This window comes from Trachypithecus francoisi, unplaced genomic scaffold, assembly GCF_009764315.1.
Source record: "Trachypithecus francoisi isolate TF-2019V2 unplaced genomic scaffold, Tfra_2.0 Lachesis_group15, whole genome shotgun sequence".
Classification (NCBI taxonomy): domain Eukaryota; kingdom Metazoa; phylum Chordata; class Mammalia; order Primates; family Cercopithecidae; genus Trachypithecus; species Trachypithecus francoisi.
The window spans coordinates 106,486,904-106,512,513 of NW_022681460.1; the positions used below are offsets into that span (position 1 = coordinate 106,486,904).

General features: G+C 43.3%; 1 pseudogene; it reads right to left on the reverse strand.

Annotated features, from left to right (window-relative positions):
• LOC117097426 lies at positions 1–736 on the reverse strand (annotated as a pseudogene).
• Between the last annotated feature and the right edge of the window lie 24,874 nt (positions 737–25,610).

Consider the following 25,610-nt stretch of genomic DNA (forward strand, 5'->3'; position numbering starts at 1 on the left):
TTAACAGAAAAATATTTTGAGGATTCCTGTCCACAGATGGCAACCACGGTGACCCCCCTTCCTGTGAGTGCTGTCAGAGGGGATTGGAGTGACGTATTCATTCTGCCAGATCTTCATACCTGAACAGGCAAGGGGCTCTGAGGGACATCTGGGCCCCAGGTCCAGGGGTCTTGTTCTTATTTCCTCCTGTGGCCCGGAGTTTGATGTGTAGGGTAGAGATGCCCAGCCCTTGCACCTCTGGGCCACGTCCTGGGTGGCTAGCGTGGCAGCATATGGCGAGGATTCATCTGGGCCTGCCTTCACCTTCATCCCACCAGTAACAAGGCAAAGGGTTTCTTTGCCAGAAAGATCTAAAAGAACAAAAATCATGCCCTTTGCAGCAAATGGATGCAACTGGAGGCTGCATCTTCCAGCCATGGACAAAAGTGACATGGACCAAAGTGTCAATGAAGGATGCAAAAATTTGACAGACACCAAACACATTCTCTCCTACACCCACCTGAGGTCCAGGGCTGATGATTTGCTCTTCCTTTTTTTCTTTCCCTTTCAAGGTGCCATTTCTACATGTCATATCCCACTTGCTGGTTTTTAAGACTGACAGTTCGCAAATGCTCCACATTGACAAGGGTGAGCTAGAACTGGCGAATGTCTTAGTCGGCAGTTTTCTGAGAATCTCGAGTTCATGGGGCGGGCAGTGTTCAGCATTCAGAATTTCCTTATATACCAATGCTTGCATCGCTGATCTTGGTTTTTTGTTTTTTAAGTATATTTATGCATTGATACTGAGAAAACTTCCTTGTGATGATGTGACAAAACTGATTATTATCATACTTAAAGTATAAAACTTCCACTCCCCCCAGTTAACTGCTGTTCTGGTTTCTTTCACCATGTATTAATTTTGCCTCTTTTAGAATTGAATGTAAATGGGATCATGGAGTGTGTCTTCTTTTGAGAAAGGCTGATCCCCAGCAAGATATCTTTGATGCTTCTCTGTGTTATGTGATATGCATTACATGTATCGAACTTTTTATTGCCAAATACTATTCCTTCCTTTCTCAGGGAGAGTGCTGCTGGTCTTGGATTTGAGGACCTGGGAATCCATGCCTCTGAACTCTGGTGACCCTTCTAACAGCTCTCGACTCCACCTGGTGGCAGAGAGGTAGGAGAGAGTATGTGTGGTCTTTGGTTCTTGCAGACCTGAGTGAATCTTGTCTCTGCTACTCATCAGTTGTGTGACTCATCATGTTATTAATACATAATCCATGCCCATCCTCAGTTTTTTCACCTGCGAAATAAGCAGGCTGGTACTTACTGTATGGGTCATTGTCAAGGATAAGTGAAATAATTTCCACTGTGGCTAGCTACTCAAGTCCAAGCTTCTATTATCTTTTGCTGGGGCAACTACCATGGTTTTTATGCTTCCTCCTTTGTGCTTTATTATCAGTCTATTGCCCATAAGGTATTTATAGCAATGATTAGTAATGTAGATCAGATCCCATCTTTCTTCTCAAAAACTTCCAGTGACTTCCCATCACATCAATTGACTGATTGATTGATTGATTGACAGACAGGGTCTCACTCTGCCACCCAGGCTGAAATGCAGTGGTGCAATCACAGGTCACTGTAGACTTGACCTCCTGGGCTCAAGTGATCCTGCCAGCTCAGCCTCCTGAGTATCTGGGACCACAGGCATGCGCCACCATGCCTGGTTAAGTAAAGAACATTGCTTTTTTTAAGAGACAGGGTCTCACTATGTTGCCCAGGCTGGTCTTGAACTCCCGGTCTCAAGTGATCCTTCTGCCTTGGCCTCCCAAAGTGCTGGGATTAGAGGCATGAGTAACTGCACCCAGTCCCCGTTGTATTTAAATAATATCCAAGCTCTTTACCTTGGCCTGCCAGGCCCTTTGTCATCTGGCCCGTGCCCTTCTCTCCAACCATATTTCCTGACTCTTCTTCACCATGATGTCCCAGCTGCATTGACCTTCTTTCTGTTCTTTAAAGCTTTGAGCCTGCTTCTAACCTCAGGGTGTCGCTCCTGCGTAGAATCCACATTCCCTAGATCTTTGTAAAATTAGCTTTTTATCTGGTGTCAGGTCAAGTGTCTCCTCTTCAGTTTAAATGTCACCTCTTGCCTGACCAGGCTAAAGTTGACCCCTTCTCCTGTTGTAGTCGATTTCCTTCTCTAGTTACTCAGTTTTATTTTCTTCATTGTTGTCATCATTAACAGATCCATCTGTTTATGGGTTTACCATCTCCTTCTATCACATAAGTTCCATAAGGACAGAGATCTTGCCTGGGGTGTTCACTGCTGTATCCTCAATACGTAAAAGGGTGCCTGGCACATAGTTGATGCTTAACGGATATTTGTAGAATACATGAATGAAACGATGTCTTCAAGATGCTAAACAGAAAAAACAAAACACAATAGTTGGCTTTCCTATGTTGACTACTGTGATTTAGTTTTATTTATGTACAAATTTAAAGCGTTTCAGTGCTTATTTAGGGAGTCACTCAGACATTCCAACTACTTAGCTCCTTAACAGGCCTGCACGGTTTCTAAATGGCTCTCTCCTTTCTTGCCACTTCACTAGAGAGCTCCTTGCTTCTTGGTGGCTTCCATCACCTATCTTGTCTCTTAAGTTGTAGGTGTTTTAATATTTGGTTTCTATGGCATTTCTTGAATGCTCATACAGAGACCAGATATTACAAGGACATTAGATCTGCCACTCCACTGCCGTCTTGGAGGGGGATCCGAGTCTGGATCGCTTTGAATTGTTTGTTGTTTGCAGAATGGCTCTCCTTTGTTCTCTGTTAATTGTATTAGAGTACCTTGATGAAACAAATGTGCCTTCAGGCAGTGGAGCCAGTTACAGCACCTCTGTTTGCTAAGCTTTCCATGGAAAAATGTGAAGCATGCATGCTTCCAGTGTTAAAAATACACATTTAGATGTTTAAAGCCATGGTCAACTTGGGAATTCACATCTCTCAGGACAAAGGTGAAGTTCAAAGAAGCAAGTTGTGTTTCTTTTTAAGGTTATCATTGTGATTGGAGGGGAGTGGATTGAGGAAGTTATTGCATAATCTCACAATTATGTTTGGTCTGTGATTCACGTTTATGGAAAGGTAATAGGCAGCCAATAAAATCTTCTAAGATTTTGACAGTTGAATGGTCTCTGCCTTGCTTTATGTCTGACCAGGACCCTGATGACTATAACTATGTGGTAGGATAGGTCTTAGCACCCACTTGACCTTCGTAGCTTTGCTTCCTGCCGTTTGTCCTGATATACTCTGTGTTTCAGCCAATTAACTTTTATATATACATGAGGGGTCTTCAGAAAGTTCAAGGAAATGTATATTTTCCATGCATAGCGTAAAAACTATGCTTGGATTTCTTTTTTTTTTTTTCCACCAAAATAAACTTGTTTTAACTTGTTACGGTATGTTTAAACTCAGTCTAGTTTTAGACGTTCAGAAGAACAAGATATTCGTTTGAAAAGAGCCCCTCTCTGAGCAACATAAATTCTGCTAACATTGAAGCAAGAACAAACATCAAATTTATGGTGAGACTTGAGTGGAGGAATGGTGAGATCACTGATGCTTCGTGAAAAGTTTATGGGGACAATGCCCCCAAGGAAATCAGCAGTTTACAAATGGATAACTGGTTGTAAGAAGATATGAGATGATGTTGAAGATGAAGCCCACAGTGGCAGACCATCCACATCGATCTGCGAGGAAAAAATTAATCTTGTTCATGTCCTAATTGAAGAGAATCAGTCGTTAACCACAGAAATAATAGCCAACACCATAGGCATCTCAACTGGTTCAGCTTACACAATTTGGACTCAAAAATTAAAATTGTCCCAGTTACTCGGGAGGCTGAGGCAGGAGAATGGCGTGAACCTGGGAGGCAGAGCTTGCACTTGAGCCGAGATCGCACCACTGCACTCCAGTCTGGGCAACAGAGAAGATTCCATCTCAAAAAAAAAAAAAAAAAAAAAAAATTAAAATTGGAGACCGGGCACCATGGCTTACGCCTCTAATCCCAGCACTTTGGGAAGCCGAGGTGGGCAGATCATGAGGTCAAGAGATCAAGACCATCCTGACCAACATGGTGAAACCCCGTCTCTACTAAAAATACAGAAATTAGCTGGGTGTGGTGGTGTGCACGTGTAGTTCCAACTACTCGGGAGGCTGAGGCAGGAGAATCTCTTGAACTAGGGAGGCAGGGGTTGTGCCATTGTACTCCACCCTGGCGACAGACTGAGACTCCATAGCAAAAAAAAAGAAAAAAAATCGAGCAAACTTTCTGCTTGATGGGTGCCAAAACTGTTGTGCCCAGATTAGCTGCAGATAAGAGAAGAGATTTCAATGAAAATTTTAAACAAATGGGATCAAGATGCTAAAGCATTTCTCAAAGAACTGTAATAGGACATGAAACACGACTTTATCAGTATGATCCTGAAGACAAAACACAATCAAAACAATGGCTACCAAGAGGTGGGAGTGGTCCAGTCAAAGTAAAATGGACTGGTCAAGAGCAAAGGTCAAGGCAATACTTTTTTGAGATGCTCAAGACGTTTTGCTTGTTGACTTTTTGGAGGGCCTATGAATGATAATATCTGCTTATTATGAGAGTGTTTTGAGAAAGTTAGCCAAAGCTTTAGCAGAAAATCACCTGAGAAAGCTTCACCAGAAATTTCTTCTCTATCATGACAATGCTGCTGCTCATTCTTCTCATCAAACAAAGGCAATTTTGCAAGTGTTTCGATTGGAAATCATTAGACATCTCCCTTATAGTCCTGATTTGGCTGCTTCTGACTTCTTTGTATTTCCTAATCTTAAGAAATCTTTAAAGGGCACTCATTTTTTTTCCCCCGTTAATAGTATAAAAAAGACTACATTGAGATGGTTGAATTCCCAGGACTCTTGGTTCTTTAGGGATGGACTAGTGGCTGGTATCATTGCTTACAAAAGTGTCCTGAACTTGATGGAAATTATGTTGAGAAATAAAGTTTACATTTTCATTTTTATCTTTTTTTTTTTTTTTTTTTGAGATAGAGTCTCACTCTGTCACCCAGACTGGAGTGCAGTGGCATCATCTAGGCTCATTGCAACCTCTGCCTCCTAGGTTTAAGTGATTCTCCTGCCTCAGTCTCCCAAGTAGCTGGGATTACAGCTGCCTGCCACCCCACCTGGCTAATTTTTATATTTTTAGTAGAGACAGGGTTTCACCATGTTGGCCAGGCTGGTCTTGAACTCCGGGCCTCAAGCAGTCCTCTTCCCTTGGCCTCCCAAAGTGCTGGGATTACAGGTGTGAGCCAACATGCCCACTGGCTTTTAATTCTTTTAATTCCACTTTTACATGAACTTTTGAAGCCCTCGTGTGTGTGTGTGTGTGTGTGTGTGTGTGTGTGTGCAAGCGTCTGTCCTAAAATATCTAAATTCCAGAGAAAAAATCTTTCTCTTTTATGTGTGCGTTAATCATGTGGTATCATTTCTGTCTTCAGTGTATTTTGCCCTTCTTTCACCTGGAAAATATTCTCCAAGATCAGGCTAAAATTTCATCGGCTTTACCAAGTCTTCCCAGATTGTGCAGAGGTAGTTCCTTGCTGTATTAGTCTGTTCTCGCATTCCTCTAAAGAAATACCTGAGACTAGGTAATTTATAAAGAAAAGAGGTTTAATTGACTCATGGTCCCACAGACTGTGCAGGAAGCATAGCTGGGAAGGCCTGAGGAAGCTTACAGTCATGGTGGATGGTGAAGAGGAAGCAGGAATGTCTTACAAGCCTGGAGCAGGCAGAAAGGGGCAGGGGAGGTGCTACACACGTCTCTTTTTTTTTTTTTTTGACAGAGTCTTGTTCTGTTGCCCAGGCTGGAGTGCGGTGGAGTGATCTTGGCTCACTGCAACCTCTGCCTCCCAGGTTCATGCCATTCTCCTGCCTCAGCCTCCCTAGTAGCTAGGACTATAGGCGCCCGCCACCACGCCCTGCTAATGTTTTGTATTTTTAGCAGAGATGGGGTTTCACTGTGTTAGCCAGGATGGTATCGATCTCTTGACCTCGTGATCTGGCCACCTCAGCCTCCCAAAGTGCTGGGATTATAGGCATGAGCCACCGCGCCTGGTCGGGAGGTGCTACACACTTCTAAACAACCACTTAAACAACAAACAGTCTTTAGCCACAGACTGAAGGCTGCACTGTCGGCTTCCCTGGTTTTGAGGCTTTTGGACTTGGATTGAGTACTACTGGCTTCTTTCTTCCCCAGCTTGCAGGCAGCCTATCATGGGACTTTGCCTTATGATTGTGTGAGTCAATTCTCCCTAAGAAATTCCCTTTCAGAGAGACATATATCTTATTAGTTCTTTCCCTCTGGAGATTCCTGACTGATACAGGCTCCTTGGGAATCACTTTCTTTCTCTTTGTGTATCTCCCTGTGGACTCTTCAGCATAGTGGATCCAGGGCAACAAGGCTTCTTACAGGGCAGCCCAGGGCTCCAAAGAAGTGTGGGTGGAGGGAGGGGTGCAGGGCTATATCACCTTTTGTGACCAAGCTTCAGAAGTCATGCAGCCTCGCTCTATCACATTCTATTTATTGTGGTGATCCCAAAGGCCTCAATTCAAGGAAAGGGGGCATAGACTCCATCTCTTGATGGGAGAGTAACAAAGTTCTGTAGTAGCATGTGGGGCCAGAAGCATCGTTGCCGATGACGGATTTTGGAAATGCAATCATAGTCTGCCTTCTGGTCATGATCATTCTCAGCCCTTCTGCTTGCAAAATACACTCAACCCCTCCTCTAAAACACCTCGATGCCATATCATTTTATGCTATTAACCTTGTGCTTGAGGTCCAGGATCTTGTTATCTAAGTGAAGTTCAGGTGTGAATGGAGCTTCCTGAGTGTCTCACCAACATACCATGGTGAGACAGGCATAGATCATTATAGACACTCGCATTCAAAACATGGGAAAATAGCAGTCACACAGCATTCATTGGTCCATAGACATTTTGAAATACAGCTGAGTACACGTTGCTAGTTCTTTAATTACTATTTAGCTCTATTTCCTGGGAATAATTCTCTATGCAATGGAATCCTGGTTCACCTTCTGAATTATCCTTCCTTCTCTATAAAACAGCTGGTGTTTGCAGCCGAATAGTTTTTTTTTTTTTTCCCCCAGCCTGATTCCTATCCATAGTACTTTTTGGAGGGAGTGTCTAAAGACTCCTTTTTGCTTTGTATGAGTTCTGTCCAGAAAAATAGGTTGGCAGAACATCACCAGCTTCGTAGTTGAAAGCCAGCATTATTTTCTTAAAAACTTTTAGGATTTTTTTGTGACTCTCATTTGAGTTCACTCAATTAGCTAGAATCAATACCCACAAATCTTGTTGATAAAAGTGACTCTCTACCTTGGGCTCCCTGGAAAGCTGCTGTGAAATGTTGCCCTTATTGTTATGAGTTTAACGTTAATGAAGTTCATTGAGGGATGTCTGAGAGGCATGCCTGTAAGATCCTTAGAGGACCTTTTGTTTGCTGAAAGGGTCTGTGAGGCACCACCTTAAATTTTTCTAAAGCCTGAAGAAAGGATCTCATAGTTCTCCTCTGGATTTGATTTTTGTTCTAAGGTCATTTCTTTTTTTTTTTTTTTTTGAAATATGTTATTTACCTATATTACTGATAGGCTCTTTTTTTTTTTTTTTTTTTTTTTTTTTTTTTTTTTTTTTTTTTATTATACTTTAAGTTCTAGGGTACATGTGCATGACGTTTATATCATGTATAACTCCCCAATGCAATCCCTCCCTCCTCCCCCCTCCCCATGATAGGCCCCAGTGTGTGATGTTCCCCTTCCCGAGTCCAAGTGATCTCATTGTTCAGTTCCCACCTATGAGTGAGAACATGCGGTGTTTAATATAAGATTTTTTTTTTCATGTAGAGAAGCTAGAAATGAGAAACAACTTTATTTTCAAACCCATCAGTCCAGGATCCTTCACAACTTGCTTTAAATTTGGTTGAAAATCAAACAGTTCCTTTTTCAAGTCATGTTTCTCCATACTTTTATTGATTGATTGATTGACTGATTGAGACAGGCTCTCACTCTGTTGCCCAGGCTGGAATGTAACAGCACAATCTTGGCTCACTGCAACCTCCACCTCCTGGGTTTGAGTGATTCTCCTGCCTCAGACTCCTAAGTAGCTGGGATTACAGGTGCGTGCCACCACGCGGCTAACTTTTTTGTATTTTTAGTAGAGACAGGGTTTCACCATGTTGGCCAGGCTGGTCTCGAACTCCTGACCTCAAACGATCTGCCCACCTTGGACTCCCAAAGTTCTGAGATTACAGCTGTTAGCCCCCATGCCTGGCCTCCATCCTTATCTGCTAAAAGAAACTAGTATTAACATTCTGTTTGGAATTCTAATCTCTTCATCCAAATTAAACAGTTAATTCTGTATATTTTCTATTCTCTACTTCAGAACAGGTGACAGTGCTGCTAAACCTTTCATAATTACATAACAAGGATCATGACATTTTTCTAACTTATACTAAGTCCTCACCAGCGGCCTCCTCAAGGGCCATCAAACCTCGGCTGACAGATTTCTCCAAGCCTTTGTAATGTGTACACACCCCCGTCTCAAAGCCATTACTGCAGTTTAGGTTTTGTTATGGCAACCTCCCACTTGCAGAGAGCAAAGTCTATTTTTGTTATCTGTTACTAAATGGTAACTTCTCACTTAATGTCATTGACAGGTTCTTGTAAACAGCACCCTCAAGTGAAATGACATATAAAGAAACCAATTTTACCGTAGGCTAATTGATAGAAACAAGAGTTAAATTACTGCAGCATATTTCTGGTCACAAAAACATCACCAAACTCCTAAGTAAAGACCCAGAACACTGCTAAAATCTTGACATAAGTGTTAGCTATATATGTGTTTAAGAAAGATTAATAAAAACAAGCGAGAGAATTATTTATCCATTTGTTGTTGTTGTTGTTGTTTTTTGAGATGGAGTCTCACTGTCTCCCAGGCTGGAGTACAGTGGTGTGATCTTGGCTCACTCCTCCTGACTAGCTGGGACCAAGCCAGGCTAATTTTTGTATTTTTAGTAGAGACGGGATTTCACCATGTTGGCCAGGCTGGTCTCGAACTACTGGTTTCAAGTGTTCTGTCCACCCTGGCCTCCCAAAGTGCTGGGATTACAGGCATGAGTCACCATGAGCCTATTCATTCAATTTTTGGTTAATCGGTGAGTGATAACTGTTGTAGTGTTGTGGTTAAATCGAGAAATCAAGGAATAAGTGTTTACAAGTGAAAATTGAAAGGAGCACCTCTTGCCACCACCACGCAGTTAAAAAACAATCACAAGCCGGGCGCAGTGGCTCACGCCTGTAATCCCAGCACTTTGGGAGGCCAAGACAGGCAGATCACCTGAGGTCAGGAGTTCAAGACTAGCCTGATCATCACGGAGAAACCTTGTCTCTACTAAAAATAGAAAATTAGCCAGGCATGGTTGCACATGCCTGTCATCGTAGCTACTCGGGAGGCTGAGGCAGGAGAATCGCTTGAACCTGGGAAGCAGAGGTTGAGGTGAGCCGAGATCTTGCCATTGCACTCCAGCCTGGGAAACAAGAGCGAAACTCCGTCTCAATTAAAAAAAATAAAATTACAAGTATGGCGGGCTTGCAGAGTGCTATTTTACTGCATCGTTTGTTGTCATGCATTTGTATGATTATCATATACTTTATGAATTTTTAACAATAATTTATATTCATTCATTTTTCTAAACTGCTCATTCCAGTTCAGGGTCTCTAGTGGCTGGAGCCTCCCCTGGCAGCTCACAGTTCAAGGCAGAAACCAGTCCTGGACAGGACCAATCCCATCATTGCCAGGTGCACTCACACACTTGCGGACAGCCACTCAGACTGGGACCACGCAGACACGCCAATAAGCCTAATGGGTACATCTTTGGGATGTTGAAGTAAACTGGCGTACCCAGGGAAAATCTGTAACAGACATGGGGAGAAGGTGCAGACTCCATACAGACAATGCCCCTGGCTGAGAATGGATTCTTTTTCTCACCAACGTTATAATGAAATGACATTGAATGAAATGATGTTATTTAAGGAGTTGCTGTATAATAGAATACTCCAAAAGAGTGGCTTGAAATAACAATAATTTTATTATAATCTCTCACAGTTCTGGAGTTGCTTTAACTCAGCTACTAGATGGTTCTTGCTTGAAGGTGCAACCTAATCATGGAAGTGACAGCCCATGATATTCCTAGGTCCTACCACCCACAGAGGACCTGCATCAGGGGGCTAGGGTCTCGAGGTTCCTCTTGGAGTTCTGCCTACTCCAAATTAATACAGTGGTTCTCAACCAGGGGCAATTTTGCAACCTCCCTTTTTGGGGGAACATTTAACAGTATTTGGAAACATTTTTGGTTGTCACAAGTGAGGGTGGTTAAACAGAGACCAGGGGTGCTGCTAAATATCCACCTTACACAGGACATCCTCCCAAGAAAAAGAATTAATCTGGCTCCAAATGTCGATAATGCTGATAATCATTGAACTAGAAGAGGAAGGAGTTTGGGGAAGGGGCTTAGAAGACTACTGGTGGATGGGTGGGTTCTGTGGATTCCATTTCTTACCTGGCTCTATAAGCTGGGTTTGAATGCCTTTGATTAGAGGAGAGATGGTCAGAAGGTTGGAGAAAATTTCTTTAAAGAATTTTCAGACTCTGTGCAGGCTGATTTTGACCCCAGAGTTGGAAAAAACGTAATTTTCTGTCTCCTGATGGAATCCAACATCACTCTGTAGCCTTTGTCCTGAACTTAGCAAGATTGCAAGCCAGGGAGGCTGCAGGAGAAGGAGTTCTTGGCATGGCCTTTGAGTAATAGCCACAGTAAAGTCTGCCTTTGTGGGTTTATGAGCAGCAGGTGTACTCCAGCATGGTCTACAGAAGAGGAGCGAGAATGGGATTATTTGACTTGGTAATTGCAGCAAAGAGGCTGACAGGAGGCGCAAGGAGAAATTAATCATTGGAGATCACTTTTTTTTTTTTTTGAGGCGGAGTCTCGCTCTGTCGCCCGGGCTGGAGTGCAGTGGCCAGATCTCAGCTCACTGCAAGCTCCGCCTCCCAGGTTTCCGCCATTCTCCTGCCTCAGCCTCCCGAGTAGCTGGGACTACAGGCGCCCGCCACCTCGCCCGGCTAGTTTTTGTATTTTTAGTAGAGACGGGGTTTCACCGTGTTAGCCAGGATGGTCTCGATCTCCTGACCTCGTGATCCGCCCACCTCAGCCTCCCAAAGTGTCGGGATTACAGGCGTGAGCCACCGCGCCCGGCCTGGAGATCACTTTTTGAAAGGCTAATGTGTAGTCATCAGGCTAGAAGGGACACAAGCATCATGATTTGGTCATTAGAAGGAAATATGTTAGTTATTAAGGAAATGCAAATCACCGCAATGAGATACCACTTCACCCCCATTAGGATGGCCATAGTAAAAAAGACAGACAATAGCAAGTGTGGACAAACTGGAACCCTCCTACACTGCTGGTATAAATGTGAAACAGTGCATTGCCTTTGGAAAACAGTCTGGCCATTGCTCAAAAAGTTAAATATAGAGTTACCATATCACCCTGCAATTCTATCCCTAGGTATATATCTAAGAGAATGGAAAGTATGTCCACAGAAAAATCTGCACACCAGTGTTCGTAGCAGCATTATTCATAATAGCCAAAAGGTAGAAACATTCCCTATGTCCGTTAACTGATGATTCGATGAATACAATGTGGTCTATACACATGAAGGAATATTATTCAGCCATTAAAAAGGAATGAAGTTTTGATACACGCCACAACATGGAGGAACTTTGAACATGATATGCTAAGTGAAGGAAGCCAGACACAAAAAGACACAAGTTATATGATTGCATTTGTTAGAAATGTCCGGAAGAATTAAATCCACAGAAATAGAAGGCAGATTAGGGCCTGGCACTGTGGCTCACGCTTGTAATCCCAGCACTCTGGGGAGGCCAAGAAAGGAAAATTGCTTGAACCCAGGATTTCTAGACTGGCCCTGGCAACATAGTAAGACCCTGTATCTACAAAAAAATGCAAAAATTAGCTGGGCATGGTGGCATGTGCCTGTAGTCCCAGCTACTCAGGAGGCTGAGGTGGGAGAATTACCTGAGCCCAGGAGGTTGAGGCTGTGGTGAGTGGTGATAGCAGCACTACACTGCAGCCTGGGTGACAGAGTAAGACTCTGTTTCCAAAAAAGGAAAGAAGATTACTGTTGAAAAAAGGGGCAGTGGGGGAGTGATGATGATGGGTACCGGGCTTCTTCTTAAGGATGATGAAAATGTTCTGGAATTAGATAGTGATGATGGCTGCCTGAATGGCTGGTCACCTCTCCGTCTCCGTCTCCGGTGCTGGGGACTCAGCCTGATCAGAGGCCTTGGCTCAGGAACAGGAATAGAAAAGTGAGTGGTTTCAGGAGGAAATTGGGATGGTGTTGCCAAAAGAATGGGAGAGGAACACGGAATGGCAGAAATGAACTACTGCGCACTGTGGTTCCTTTTTGAACCCCCAGCACTTAGAATGGAACAGGCATTTAGCAAACACCTACTGAATTAAATTGAACGCTGAAATACAAATATTGGCTTCCAAATGACAGTCTATAGGAAGGAATGAAAAGCTTTGAAAGTTGGGCCAAACATAGAAGATATATGATATTAAACTCCCAAAGTACTTTTGTATCTAAAAAGCACATGCTCTGATGCTCATTTTGGACATTTCTTTTACACTAGTGAAGATGTTCCAAACAGTTTTGAGAGTCCAAATTAGGGGTCTCAACCTTTTTGTTTAGTGACATAGCTATGGTTACTCTTTTAAAATTCAGTGAAAGCTGGTGGGGCCTGGTGGCTCATGTTTGTAGTCTCAGCAGTTTGGGAGGTTGAGGTAGGAGGATCAGTTGAGGCCCAGACTGTGAGAGCAGCCTGGCTAACATGGTGAAAACCCATCTCTACTAAAAATACAAGAATTAGCCGGGTATGGTGGCACATGCCTGTAATCTCAGCAACTCGGGAGGCTGAGGCATAAGAATGGCTTGAATCTGGGAGGTAGAGGTTGCAGTGAGCCAAGATTGCGCCACTGCACTCCAGCCTGGGCTACTGAGAGAGCTTGTCTCAAAAAAAAAAAAAAAAAAAAAAAAAATTCAATGAAAGCCACAGACGCTTTCCACAAAATGTTTTACATTATAGACTGACTGATATGGAATTTTGGGAGTCCCTGGAACCCTTGGAGTGCCAAGTTGGGCCGCTTTGTTGTGAATAATTACATCCAGTGTTAGATTTTGTGTATTTTATAATTCCCCATTGTTTTCAGAACCTTTTCTCTTGGAATTACCCTGACTCAAGACTAGAGGGCATTGTGTACCTTGAAACCACATCAGACACAGTGCAAGAGCTCCTTAGATTTTCATACAAAAAGGCTTGTTCACTGCTCAGTTAACAAGTGAGTCCGTCCTGCTCCCAGGAGGGAACGAAGTCAGCTCCCTGTGAAGAAAGGGATGGGGACGAGGGGAGAAGCACTGCCTCAATGTTTCCCTCATTTGTATGTTGATGAAATGTTGATCTCCCTAGAGTTCAAGTGCCTGGTTTGGATTGATTTCCCAGCAAGGATCCCGGTGTGTTAGGAAGTGCTGCATACTGGGAGCAGATGAGATTGAGAGTCCCAACTCTGCCTCTGGCTTCCTGTGGGGTTTCAGGAAGGTTCCTTTCCTTAGCTGTGCCTCAGTGCTCTTATCTGCAAAATGAGGGGATGAGATTAGCTGCTCCCAAGCTCATCACAGTATATGATGCTTCACAGGTTCAAATGTTTCAGGAGTGGTGCAGACGTGAGGAGGGAACAAAAAGGCAGCCAAGGAAAAGTGTGGTTAGACTCAGAAATGGACATGTCAGGTGATCCCGTGAGGATTTGGTCCAAACAAATCCAGTGAATGAATTTGGAGGGTTGAAGGAGAAGGCCCCTCCGCAATACTAAATGGTTTGTATATGAATGCAGTCTGTTTATCCAAAAAGAAAAGTACTGCAGGCTCTATGATAGCACTAAAAGTTCCCATTTCCTTGTGCAGTCATCTTCCCTTAAATGTGACTCAGCCTAGTGACTTACTTCTAGCCAATAGGATCAGGCAAAAGTGATGGAATTCACCTTGGAGAGAAGGTTCCAAAAAGATGGTAAATTCCATCTTGCATACTCTCTAGCCTGCTGCTGTGATTAAGCCCAGTGCCAAGTCGTAAGCTGCTAAATGGAGAAGCCCCCATGACGAGGAACTAAGGAAGGCCTGTGATGAATGACCAGTGAGAAACTGAGGCCCGTGGTCCAACAGCTTATGTGGAACTGAGTTCTGCCAATCACCCCATGAATGAGCCTAGAAACAGATTTTCCTGCAGTCAAGCCTTCAGATCAGACTGCAGCCCTGGTGGACTGCTTCGTTGTATAGACTCTGAGGGACCCAGAGGCAGAGGCATCCAGCTCAGCATGCCTGGATTCCTGGCCCACAGGAACTATGAGATAACAAATGTTTGTTGTCTGAAGCTGCTAAGTTTTGGGGTAATTTGCCATAAAGCAATAGATAACTAATGCATCTATTAAGGCAGTAACTTTCAAACAGTTTTCCTTCCTAGCAGAGTGACTTTGGGTAAGTGTTTTACTTTCTCTAAGCCTTGGTTTTGTCTTCTGTCAATGGTCCCTACATCATAGGATTGTTGTCATATCTAAATGAGATCATGCGTGAAAAGTGTTGACACATGTTTGGGATATGAACATTAAATTGTCATCATCATCATCATTATGGTGTTCATCAAAGAAATCCAGTAATAGAGGGATGGAAACCAGTAGCTGTTTTTTTAAAAAATCCATCCAGAGATCTTTCCTATTTTTCTTCCTCCATTAACAGTCACTACAATTGTGTGCAAATAACTGGCCAATCAGAGAGCCCCATCCTTTAGCAACAATGGTGGGTCCAAGGGACGAATGTTGACCCCAAAAGACCAATAAGAGTTTTTTTCTGAGATTTACATAGTCTCTGGGAGGGGAGAAGGCTTCTGGAGTGGGGCAGAATTTCTAGTGGTCCTGAAGCCATAGAGAGAAACCTTCAAATCTGACCCTCAGAACAGTAATTTCCAGAAAAGCTCTTTGATATTTATTTTACTTTTCATGGAACTAAATTCTAGTGATTATTGACGTCTTTGCAAAGAAACAAACACAACAACAGAAATCCCTCCTCCAAAATCTATCTGCAGATGATCTCTCATAGTTTAATTGGCCCTTTAGGTAAAACCTCTCAATGTTGCAACAAAAATAGGTCCTTTTTACTCTAGAGAGTGCTCAGGGCTGATTACCTTTGAAGAATGAGACTTGAAGGCAGATCACACAGTGAGTTCTTTTATCCATCCCTGTCCTGGAAGCAAAAGCGTCGCCATGGATGGGTGGGGAGGAAAGCACTCCTATCTCCCAGATATCCTGGGAGTCCCCTAGAAACCCTTAGTGATTCTCCCAACTTTTGGGTACTGATGTTTTCCTCCTGGGTGGCCAGGAGGGGTAATGGCAGATTGCCAGAAAGACACTGACTTATAAAATAATCCAACTCTAAATTCCCTCCTTGGAATTTAGAAAAGGCTTATTTATGTACAGATTTTTTTTTTTTAATTGAGGAAACTAGGAGTTTAATTTTGGACATGTTGAACTTGAGACACCTAAAATACGTGCAAGTTGCAGTATCAAGTAGCAATTGGCTGGGCGAGTCTGTAACTCAAGGGAGAGTGTGGCTGGGTGTATACATTTGGGAGTTATAGTACGTGGAAGCCATAGGAAACCACGGCACTGGACGTGAATAAAAAGGGAAGGGAAGTTTGCCTCCCACCCCACTTCGTAGGCACCTCTTTCTTTTGGCAGGTGAGCTGAACAGAATCCCAGGATGCCCTGTGGGGATTGACGAGCTTTTATTCTTGGGTTACCCGGGAGATTGTTCTGGTCTCCCGACTTCTGTTGTGCTTGTGACTCTTGCAAGCGAGTGTGTCTCAAAGTGAGGAGCTGTGGAAGAAAGAGATGAGGCACATTAGAAAATAAAAATAAAAACAGAGAGACATGTGTGCATGTGTCTTTATAGTGGAATGATTTATATTCTTTTGGGTATATACCCAGTAAAGGGATTGATGGGTCAAATGGTATTTCTGGTTCTAGGAATTTCTGTCCTTGAGGAATTGAATGGCGACATTTTTTTTCCATGACTGCATTAAATTTTTCCTAAAGGAGAACTTAGGTCTTCAGAGCAGTCTTGTTGGAAAATGCTGTTCAGGGAGGTAAGATTCCTGTGTTAATAGTCAGGGTTCTGAGATTATCTTGCTGTGTGACCGGGGGTAAGCCACTTTTTGTCTGTGAGCTTCAGTTTTCCATCTACACAATAATTAGCTCCACCAGGTGATCCTATAGACCTATCCCACTGATATTCTTCTTCTATCAGTTCCAGTAGGTTGAAAGCTAGCACATTGGAGATGTGCCTGACTGCTATGGCTGAGTCCTAAAAAATTATGCCAAATACCATCTGGACCAAATCTTTAGTAATTTTATAGAGGCTTCCAGTGACCTCTCTCTATCATCTCTTTGTACCTAGAAAGCAAGGGTGGCTTTGAATTCTGTCATCCTCCCTCACTAAACCATCAAGGTGGGCCATTAGACTGCGTTTGTCATGAAAGGTTGAGAAAGAGGAGGGACTATGTTCAGACATTAAGGGAACCTATCACGTAAATTCCACTGGAATATTTTATGTCAGGCAATATAATGGAATGTGAAGACCTTTGGAAGGGGGTTGTTGATAAAAGACTCATTCATTCCCTTGGGGACACTGGATCCAATCCTCTTTTTCAGTGTCCTGGTTCATGGAAGACACGATGGCTTACTCATCATTCTTTTTACTAAACAAACATTTAATGAGCACCTATTATGTCCTGAGATCTGTCTTCATGATGCTAGTCCATTCAGGCAAGAAAATCATCCTGGGATAGAAGACTAAGTCCCTAGATCCAATTTTGCCACTTGGTTACTGGGTGAGCTTGGGGAAAATTTCTTAAGCTCGTTGACCCTGTTTGCATGTCTGTAAAGTGGTGATAGTAGCATTATCGCTCTCTCTTAAGGTTATGGTGAGCTTTAGGGAAGGCAATGCGTACAAAGTGTTAGCACAGCTCTGAGGGCATTTGTAACTGGCTGTTACTATTACTTATTACCTTGTGCCAGGTAGGTTTGATGCTTTGCTTATACCATAGTGTTATGTTTACTTACCTCATGGCCATCTGGTCCACTGCTGCTATTTGACAGATGAGAAAATGATCTTGCTTCAGGTCATACAACTCTTGATATTTGGCCACAAAAATTAATGGATGCCAAACTCAGGTAGGCCCTTGGGGCCACCTATAAATTCTTTTTTATTTGTGCCAATACAGATTATCTCATTTATTCTGTACAGCACACCTAAGTGGTAGGTGTCACTATTACCTCCAAGGTACAGATAAGAAAAGGAATGTATTAAAAGGCCACGTGGCCTCACCTTCATCTCCATCGTTCTCCATCTTCATGACAACCCTGCTGAAGCGATATTTTCATTTTGCAGTCAGGAAATCTGAGGCTTGGAGAGAGTAAGCAAATTGCCCCAGGTTTCAAGGCGAATACAAGGCAGAGATCTCATTCAAAGCATACATTCGTCTGTCTGATTCGGGAACCCATACTCTTGCCCTTAAACAAGGTAGCAGAATGATTCAGAATTCCAGTTCTGGAAACAGGCGTGCTGTACTTATCTATTACAAATGACAACCCCTTAAAATTGTAGCACCCCTCTTCTATTCTCTATGGGCCTTCTCTGCCTTATTTTTAAAATTTTACTTGTTTATGTATTTTGAGACAGAGTCTCACTTTGTCGCCCAGCCTGGAGTGCAGCACAGTGTCAGTTCACTGCAGCCCCTGCCTCTCGGATTCAAGTGGGTTCTCCGGTGCCTCAGCCTCCAGAGTAGCTGGGATTACAGGTGTGTGCCACCATGCTCAGCTAATTACTTTGTATTTTTAGCAGAGACAGGGTTTCGCCATGTTGACCAGGCTGGTCTCAAACTCCTGGGCCCAAGTGATCCACCTACCTCTGGTTCCCAAAGTTCTGGGATTATAGGTGGGAGCCACTGTGCCCCACCTCTGCTTTATTTTTCTCCCCAAATACTTATCACTTTCTTCCAGGTTGCATATTGTACTGATTTATTTTGTTATTGCCTTCATCCCCTTCACAAGAATGTAAGCTCTGTGAATGTAGGGATTTTTTTTTCTATTTTATCCACTACTATATCTCTTGCTCCTGGAATATATCAATATATGTCTGGCCCAAGGTAGCCATGTCTATAATAATTCCGTTTCCTCAAGAGCAAAATCGGGAAAATGGCAACACTCACGTCATAGGTTAGGTTCAAGGAATGTAAGGGTTAATGCCTCTGAAGGTCTTGAAACAGGGTCAAGAACACACTGGGCTCTGAATAATCATTAACTACTATCATGTAATCCATTGCATGCCAGTGCTTTATTGATGGCAGCTGTCCCCTGATGACTGCCCACTGTGCCAATGTTTGTTTTACGTATATCATCTAACTAATGCCTTTAAACAATGATTGCCCTCACGTTACAGTTGGGGAAATGGAGAGGTTAAAAGGCAGTGCTTTTTTCTGTCATGTCATTAGTCAGCATCCAGGGAAGACATCTTCATGGTGCTCAACAAAGTCATCCTCTCCAGCTGTCCTCCTGTGCAAGCTAGCCCCAACTCTGTCCTGGGACTTCATGTTTCCACTCATGAAACTCCAAAGCTTTACAGATTCAGTGTTGGTTTGCAAAATACCCCGTGAACATCGTCCCTTAATTTATGCCAGTCTTCATGTAAAGCCACATTGGTAGGACTCTTGTATCTTAAGACCCCAAGGAATGCAATGTCCAGGACAATCTATATCTGAAGTGTTTAAAACAGTTTACTTTCCCTCAACTTTACAAAAAAATTAATTTATACTAAATGCTGTTGCAAAATCAGATTTATCACCCGAGGAATTAAGAAAAATGAAGGACCAATTTAATGACAGGATTTAGTCCATTATGTATCTTCTAACATGTAAATTATAGATTATCATAAACATTTTATTCTTTGGGTGCCCACCACCAAATTCCAGAAAAAAAGAGAAGCCTGTATTACAAAGAGCAAGTGTCTCCTCTCTGGGCACAAGAGCCATCTCTTCTGCCTTCTGATGGACGATAATCTGTCAAAATGAAAAATTAATGGCTGCTCCCTTAATTCATCATTGCCTGCTTCTGTTCTATTAATGCCTTTCCCCCTTATTCCTTCCCTCCTTCCTCCCTCAGCCTCCCCCTCTCCCTTCCTCCTCCACCCACCCCAGTGGTGTGAGTCTCTTCACCAGCAGTGAATTGGAGGCAGAGAACTGGAGTGGTGGTGGTGAATAGGACAAAGAAAAAGAAAATCAAATCCATTGACCTCTATATCCATGTAGCGTCTGTTAAGATGGGAAAGAATGGGCTCTGCTTTACTCATCTAATGCATCAGGGCCCCATGATGTCAATGCTGATGTAGAATGTGTATATCACAGCAGGCATCTCAGACATTCTATTCCCTTCTAAGACCTGTGTTCGGCATAGGGGTGTTAAGTGGCGCGGTGTTTCACTATCATCAGATTCACTGTCCAAATGATGAATCTTGGAATTTGGTAGATAAACTTACAGGCCATCCGATCCAACTCTTTCGTTTTACAGATCAGAAGACAGAGCCTCAGAGAGGAAATGGGTATTTCTAAAAGTCCCGCAACTAGTGAAACTAGCAGCACTATAAATTATGGATGCCAAACTCAGTCAGGTTGTCGAGGCCACCCATCAGTCCTTTCATTTGTTTGAAATCATCTCCCTTTTTCAATTCCCTTAAAGACTTTTCCACACTCCCACTCAATTTCCCTGACTGTAGACAACATATCTCTCACTTCCTTGCAATAACCATCTGTGCCATTTACGAAATATTTCTAGCTCTCTACCTTCTGGTCAAATGTTAACCTTGAGGTTAGGCTTACCCACGTGGCTTGCTTTGGTCAATGAAATATGGGCAGGAGCTTTAAAGACAGATATGCAATTTACTGAATTTCCTTCCCATTGCAGTGGCAATTAAGTATGGTGGAGTGCATCGCCAGCAGCCCAGGTCCTCGAGTGACTGCAATGAGGAGGACACCCTGTGGACCCAAGTTACCACACAGTGTGTTAAGCCTCTGAGATGCTGGGGCATTTTTTTTTTCCTGCAGCAAAACTTAGCCTATGCTGACTCCTAAATTCATTAGAAAAGAAATGGAGGTCGTGAGACTCTTCCTTTCCCAGCTTCCTGCAGATGTACTTACAGCTGGTCCATCATCATCTCATTTCCTCCAGGCTGAGTAAATGAGATATCTCTTCTCTTCCACAGGACACATCATTTTCTCCTGGAGTTTCCATTTCCGCCTTCCTTTTGTGTCTGCCTTGTCAAGGTGTCAATATGCACAAGTCTCTCTCGCCTCTAAATATCCTTCCATTGGCTCCCCCTCTGAAGCTTTCATCCATTCTCCTTCCCATTTCTCATCTAGTATTTTCTGAAAGACTTGTCTACTGTTACTTTCTTCCATTTCTCACCTCCATTGCCCTCCCCCCCCGCCCCAGTTTATTATGATTAGGCTTCTCCTCCCAATACTCCAGTGAAGCTCTCTGTGGTACTCAGTTTCATCTGCTTGGTTAGGTCCAGCCTACCATGCTGGTCCTTGTTGATACGTCTGCTCCTGTTGATTTTGGCTCCTTCTTGAAATACCATGACTCTTGACTTGTATTACACCTAACTCCCCTGGATATTTGAATGCCTCTCTGGCCAGTTCCTTTCTGGATCTTCCTTGAATATTTTTCTCCTACAACTTCTACATGTATTATTATTGGTGTTTCTCAGCACGCCAGCATCCTCATGTACTCCACATTTATTCGATTTATAGTTTAGATTATTTCTTCAGTCTAGATACCTTCCTAAAGACCTAGGAATAACATAGCCAACTGTCTACTCCTCATCTCCAGAGAATGTCTGTGTATTTGTCCACACCATCACCTTCTTCCAAAACATTTTTTTCCTTTTTTTTTTTTTCTTGTAGTTGGTGACATCATTTTTCTAAGCATCCAAGCCAACCCGTCCTTCTCTTCAGAATCTCCATACCTAAATCAGGTTATTTCTCTTATATTCCCTCCTCCCCCAGAGGATGAATAAGAGAAGGAGTCAAGGGTAAACTCCAGTTGTCCAGTAGATCAACCTGCTTTTATTTCCTTTCTGAAAGATAAGAAAAGAATTACTGGGCAAGAGAAGAGAATCTGCCTTGAGAAAGGAGGGTTCGTGTGTGTTGAGCTGTTGCTCTCTGAGGGCTCAAACTTGTCTGGGTGATTTTGGGAAAATCCTTTCACCCATACAGGCCTCTGTCCATTGAAAAGTTGAATGAGTTGGATCCAGGGATCTCCAGGGATCTCTTAGGGTTTTCTGTTTCTCTCTTCTTACCATAGACTGGAGCAGATATTCAGATAGTGCTCAAATGTACTCTGAATCCTGCAACCCCTCCCAAGTTAACATGCAGATACAGTTTCTGGGGTCAGGATGGAAGTTATAAGGTGGCACTTTAATGGGATTGGAGTAAATAATGGGAGATAGTAAGCTTAAGGCCCATGGAGCATAACTTAGCTGCCTTCCCTAAAAGATAAGAGAGGGGGCAGAGATAATATGCTACAACGGATAAATGAGGGATTAGTCAGTTTCAACAACCTAGTGGCTATGGAATAACCACAAAGAAATCACAGCTGGAATTGAAATTGTCCACAGAATCTCTAGCATCCTCTGAGTAGCCATCTCTTCCTCACCTTAAGAAGCCGACTACACTGGCTGGTTGCAAATATTGACAAATTTCAGGATCACCTTGGAAGGTAGTTTTTTAGGTTCTTTGATTATAACTCTTCAATCGTGCTCCATCAACCCACCAGTCCCAAGTCAGGGTGGTATTTGAGGCTCCTCATGACCTGGTTTCTGGTTTTGGCTTCAACCCCTCTACTGTCCCTTGCTGAATCTTGTGTGCCAGTCTCCCTGTGGAGGTCACGATGAAGGTGAAAGCCATGTGACCAGATGAAGGGACTGAGAAGTGCCAAGAAAGATGTCAGGGCGAGGCTTGTTCTGGGTTCGATGTAAATAAAGCCACAGAGATTTCCACCTCTAAGCTCTGGCCCTCCTTTCTCTATGACATTCCTATCTCCTTTCCTGCCTTCCGTCTTAGGTCAAAGAACCACAGGCAGCCACCTGAAAGACTGTGCACCATAACATTCAAGAACATGGGCTTTGGAAATCCATGTGGTCTGGGTTTAGATCCTCGCTGCACCACATACTAGCTGTGTGACTTTGGGAAAGTTAGGTTACCTGTCTGGGCCTCAGTGTTGTCATCACAGCTCTTTAGCTCAACATCAGTCCTAGTCCCCATCATTTGCAATAGCAATCGTTCTCCAGGAAAAGTTTTCACCTCTTCATTGAAGGCTGCTGCAACTCTCAAGCAGTCTGGGTACCCTTTTCCCCGACTCCTACCCTAGTTATATCTGTTACCTGTGACCTTCCCTTCTGAATATTGCTCCAATAGCATGAACCTTTTTATAGTTTGAAAGACAGCATGGAAATATGGAAGCAGAGAAAGTGCATAGAATGTGGAATGTGAGTCCAGGCTCTGCTACCAGCTGTATGACCTTGAGCAGATTATGTAACCTGGTTGAACCTGTTCCCTATTTTCAATAAAAGATCAGTGATTCCCTTTTCTCAGTATGTTTCTAAGTATTAAGTGGGACGAGATGCATATGCTTTGGGCTTTACTTATCTGTGAGTACAAAATAAAATTATATCACAGTTATAATCGGAGTTCTTGACAATAGGGAAACCCCCTTACCCCAATGTTTTCAAGAATCCTCATGGTGCCCATGAATGTCCAAAAATCAGACTTACTTCTTTTCTATGCAAGCCTAGGCAAAGTGTGGCAGCACGACCTGTGTTCTCAGTTATAGCTTTCCACCGTCTAGGTTTCAGAGAGTTGGAGCTCTGTCCCTCCTCAAAACTGCAGAAACTGGAGAAGCCTTTTTTTTTTTTTTGAGACAGGGTCTTGCTCTTTTGCCCAGGCTGGAATTCAGTGGTGCAATCATAGTTCACTGCAGCCTCAATCTCCTGGGCTCAAGCAATCCTCCCACTTCAGCCTCCAGAGGGGCAGGAAACATAGGTGCTTGTCACCATGTCCGGCTAATTAAATTTAATTAAATTAATTTGTTTGTAGAGATGGAGTTTTGCTATGTTGCCTAAGCTGGTATTGAACTCCCATCCTCAAGTGATTCTCCCACCTCAGCCTCCCAAAGTGCTGGGACTACAGATGTGAGCCACCACACCTGGCCAGGAGATGCTTTTTTTTTGAATTCTGGGTACCAAAGATTTAAGTTGTAATGCTTGAAAAGTGAGAAGGCCATGCTGCTTCTGTGCTATGTCCAGTGAGGGAGCCCCACGATTTGATTCATTGAGGTTTTATAATCAAAGTCTCACACTCTTTTCTGTTTCTTGATGGGTTACAAATCCCCTGCTTTGGGCCCACCAATCCCATGGGGTTGACACAGTAAGGCTGGGGTTCTGTTCTCGTACCATCACTGGTGTTCCCGTGCAGGGGCATGAGAATGCAGACACATCCAATGTCAGCGGGCTGGAAATACCAGCATCTGAGACCGAGGTGATATCTCACATGAAATATGACAAATACACCTTTTGTGTTACGCTTGGTTGGGGCATCACACTATTAAGCTGCCGGAGACTCGAGATATTACAGCCTTTAGTGATGCCCATTTTTTAAGTCACTTCTTGAAGTGCATGGAGAGTACACAGCCTCTTCCCTCTTGTCTTAGAATCCTCCTTCACTTAGATGCTTATGTCTTGCCCCTGCATCTAACTTACAATGACAGACTCTGCTTTCTCTTTAACTTTGTTCCCTCAGGAGCTCCTTGTTCCTTCCTCTAAGACAACTTCTGTTGAGACACCGTCACCCCTCAGTTCTGCCTGAAATATGCCCAGATCCTTATATTGGCCAGGGTTTGGGCTCTCTTCCAAGGTTGTTCCTCAGCCTCTATGGAGCTGCAAATGGATAGGACTGTTTGCTATCTCCACCCACTGGAAGTGATCTGAAGCCCAGCTTCTGCTCAGCCAAGAGCCCCGCCACAAAGCCCAGAGCTGGGCACCACCTGGGCCCTCAGAGGTTAATTTATTTTCCACCTACCTTGTTTCCATCATGACCTTCAAGATGGGACTTCAGAGCATCAGGACTAGTCCATGCTGTATTCTTCCTCGCCTTCATCCATCTTGCCAGTGCTGTTGCCTTTTCAGTTTAATAACATAACATCAAAGAATGGATGAGGGCTTGATTTCCCAATAAATCACCATTGCATAAGTCTCTGCTACTTTGCATTGTGGGAATATTCCAGGGGAATTAATGATACTCTTGAATGGCTACTATGAAGATTTATGTGTGGATCTAGGGAGGGTTGCTTTTCGTCTTTCTATTTTCCCTCCTCCTAAAGTTATAATAAAGATTACAAAAGAGAAATAATCAGGGAAAGTTAATTTGAAATGAATCTTTAATCAGGTTTCATCTGTTTGAAGCAAACGTCTCCTTTGTCTGAGCAGAGCCTCAGAGGTGGAGCCTAGAGACACCATTCTGTAGATGTTTCCTCAAAGTCAAAGCCATTCTGACAGAAATCAAACGAGAAATAATTTCTCCCTGAAGGAATTCTGTTTTAGCTTAATGACGGCGGGAGTGTTCCTGTTGAAATGGCATAATGGGGGTTTTTAATTACGATTCATACTGTCCGGTTTAAGGGCAAGACTTTTACTTATTTATTTTTATCCCTGAGCTCAGAGGCTCATTTGTTGAGTGTGTACTGCTAAATGCTGAGTTTACTCCAAGGTGAAGAAATGAATTAACTTCTAAGAGTGGACCCACGCTCCAATTTCCCCTTAATGGGAGAGAAGAGGCCGACTGACCTGGCCAATGGGACTCAATAGAATCAAGCTGGAGTCAGACGTTTATTTTTTAGGACTACCAGAGAGGCACCAATTAGAGCAAGATAAGAATGCCCAAGAACAAGAATACAAAAATGTGGCCAGGCACAGTGGTCCTTGCCTGTAATCCCAGCACTTTGCGGGGCTGAGGAGGATGGATCCCTTGAGCCCAGGAGTTTGAGACCAGCCTGGGCAACATGGTGAAACCCTGTCTCTACAAACAAAACAAAACAAAAATTAGCCAGATATGGTGGCACGTGTGCGTACTCACAGCTACTCGGGAGGCTGAGGTGGGTGGATTGCTTGAGCCCAGGAGGTTGAGGCTAAAGTGAGCTGTGATTGTACCACTGCATACCAACCTGAGCAACAGAGGGAAGCCCTATCTCAAAAAACAAATCTAAAAATGAATCTAAAATAGCCATTAGGATCATG